This window comes from Physeter macrocephalus, chromosome 1 (genome assembly GCF_002837175.3).
Source record: "Physeter macrocephalus isolate SW-GA chromosome 1, ASM283717v5, whole genome shotgun sequence".
NCBI lineage: Eukaryota > Metazoa > Chordata > Mammalia > Artiodactyla > Physeteridae > Physeter > Physeter macrocephalus.
This window is the reverse complement of record NC_041214.2, coordinates 123,021,979-123,025,335: the sequence shown is the minus strand read 5'-3', so window position 1 is coordinate 123,025,335 and position 3,357 is coordinate 123,021,979. Positions and strand designations below refer to the sequence as shown.

Here is a 3,357-nt window from a genome sequence, read left to right as displayed (position 1 = left end):
ACATTAGCAGAATTTAAATAGCTATATCTGAAATCATCACTACATGTCTATAATATTTCAATGGGAAAATATTTCTCCAAATTATAAAGAATATATTTATAAATTACTTTGGAGTCTTAGACTATTAATATATTTTAAAATGATTTATGTAAGCTTTTTATTTTTAAATGAGATTTAATGCACTCGTGCATAGTTTGAGTATTTCCCATATAGAGATTAATTTATGAGGAATGATTATATTACCACTCTAAATTCAGAGATCATAGGTAAGATGGGTCAGAATGTCAAAGCCTTTGATACAATAAACCTGGTAATTCAGATTGACAAAAAGTTACCAAATATCAGCTCATCGATCCCAGTGTTTGGTAACTATATCACTGTTCTGGTTGTTGCCTCATTCAACATCTTGGTAACAAAAGCATATAAAGGAAATTTTACAAATTTCCCTTCAAAAAAGGTCAATTAATTATTTATCCCACTATAAAGATGGTGTTTATAATTATTTATAGAATTTTAGCTATTTGTATCATTGTATAATGAAGAGATAAGATTTTTGAGATTAATCTGTGCTTTTATTTGCCAGTATAACTACAGTAGCCTGCAAACTTTTTTAATCTAAACAGTACATTTTACATCACAATCCAACAAACACACACTTATATAATATGTATACATATATAACAGTGAAATAAAAGTTTTGCCCAAAACGTCTACCCTGAGTGTTAATTCTTTTTAAGACTTTTTTTTTTTAACCAAGTTTGAACTGAACTGACACATCATAATCACCAAAGTCCCTAGTTCATCTTAGGGCTCACTTTATGGAGTGAATAGTGTTGCACGTTCTATAGGTTTGGACAAAAGTATGATGACAGAAAATCATTATAATGTCACACAAAGTATTTTCACTGCTCATAAAAACTTCTGTACTCTATGTATTCATATCCCCTCTCCCCCAAAACTCCTGGCAACCGTTGATCTTTTTATTGTCACCATTGTTTTGCCTTTTCCAGAATGGCATATAGTTGGAATCTATTTTTCTTTTTTCCTTGAAGAGAGGGGTTCAAAGCCTTTGTGCCTATAAGACCACCTGTGGCCCACCCACACGCAGACTGGACAGGCTCTAGGTGGCAAACTCCCTCACTAAATACTGTAGCTTTCCTTCCAGTACTGAGTCCTGCCCAGCAGCCACGTGGAGGTGCAGGGGGATATGTGTTGGGTATTTGTTCATAGGAAGGCCACAAGCTTTGTGCCCCTTGTCACAATGAACCCAGATTCCTGTTGGGTGTGTTGTAAACAGACGAGCCATTTCTTCAGACTCCCTGCTCTGAGCACACCCTGAGATAATTTTTAATAGGGTAGCCAACTATAATAAATAAATACTCTTCTTATAGAAGGGAGGAAAATACAACAGAAGGTAATAAAAATATTGATGTGATGTTTATTATGAAGAGAATTTTTTGTACTGGTTCTCAAAATTTACATTGATATGTCTATTACTTGCATTATCTAATCTCATTTTTTCCTTGAAGGAATATATATAATTTAATTAAGTGACAGTGTGTTCTTCCTTATAATTATATATATTTAGATATTCAAATAAACTGAATGAAAAATTAAAGTATATTCATATAAAATATTGAATGATTGTTCATTAAAGGTCAGAGTGCTTAGAAAATGCTAAACAAAATGGCTCATATGGAAGAGTATTCATTTGCCTATGTATGTATTTTATACTTATCATAGAATTAACATAAAATTATAAAATAATTGTTTGCTGATGTTTATTTGACAAAGCCCTAAAATAAACATAGTCAATTTCATTTATACAGGGCTGGAATTGAAATCAAAGTAGAAAAGAATTAGAAAATGTATGTCATTATAGATTCATGTAAAACACAGTAAGAGATGAAGGATATGAGCACTTCAACATGTAAGGATATCTTAATACAGAGACACACAAAGCAAGTTAAATAGAATCTATTTAGAACTAAAAACAATTTTATTATAATTTGCAATTGAAAGTGGAATTGTTTTAGAAAATATTAATGCCGGCTCACCTATATTTACATATTAATCTGTGGGGCTTTCCTTATAAATAGAAACAAATAGTCTTTCCCTGCATGAAAATATTATAACACTTAATACCAACATAATGATAGCAATTGTTAAAAATAAAACAGCAAAATTATAGACATTTAAGGAATCATTTTTGGCTATTTAATGTTATCTTTGTCCTTGTAAATATAACACTTTCAAATTATAGCAGACTGTCTCATTCTCAGTTTTCAGGAAAATAAGGAATAAAGTTTAAGTACCATGACAAGTATAAATGGAAATTGAAAAAAATATTTAAATATAATGATAATAGTGTTATTTAATTTTCAGATGTTTCAATCAATGATAAGAAATTATACTTACTTAAATATTTCTGTAATTTTAAAATTTTGGTCCAGTTTCTTTTTCCTCTTTAGAGGACTTTGCTGTATATTTAGAAATCAGGCATTCAGCTGTATATCTATAAATCAAACTTTAAAAAATGTTTCTATCAAAACAAAATGCTTTCTGTAATAAATGGCTTTTCTCATGTCTTTGGTCATTTGATAATAATATTTTATTTGTAATATAATAGTTGGTTTATGAAATAGTGTTAACTTATGCAAAATGTAATGTAGTTTTTTAAGAATAATTGTAAAAATGGAAATTGTATGCTAGCTTGATGTAGATGAGAGGTCACTTGGAAGTGAGTCATATTCCACCCTTAGCCAAATCTACTATTAGACCAATATAAAAATAATTTAGAGAAGAAAAAAACATGTTATCCCAAGCTCCTCAATTGATTAAATGGTTGTAAAAGATCCCTAGCACGCATGAGCAGGGAACCAAACTGTAATGACTCAACATTTCTGATGAAACTTGCTCCCCTATTTCCAGGACCACATCCCCAGTGCAGAGGCCATCAGTCTGGTGTTTAAATAAATTTAAAATAGTATTTTGAATTACTATTGAAAATAGGCATATAACCTAGTTACCCTGAGTAGCCGTCAATGAAACTTAGTGTACCTTACCTCCTAGTTGAAACTTACAAAAAATGAGATTAAAAAAATTTAAAGGGTTACAAGAAATGATTAACTTGAATATTATGAAGACAATTGTGTAAAATGAAAGATTACTGTGTACATACCTTAAATATTTATTCCAAGAGCAATTTGAAAGAGAAGAAGATAGAATGCATAGTAGGTATCATCTTAGTGATTTTGAATTGCCAATGAAAAGAATGATAAGGTATCAGGAGTGAAGAAAGGAATAGTACTGTACAACAACACTCCAAATGTAAACAATGCATGCATTTACATGAGG

At 30.4% G+C, this 3,357-nt stretch overlaps 1 non-coding gene across 1 annotated transcript; it reads right to left on the bottom strand.

Annotated features, from left to right (window-relative positions):
• Window positions 1–1,207: 1,207 nt before the first annotated feature.
• Window positions 1,208–1,337, bottom strand: LOC112064044 (small nucleolar RNA SNORA11). The gene has a single exon (XR_002891336.1). It is a non-coding gene; the product is annotated as a small nucleolar RNA SNORA11 (small nucleolar RNA).
• Between the last annotated feature and the right edge of the window lie 2,020 nt (window positions 1,338–3,357).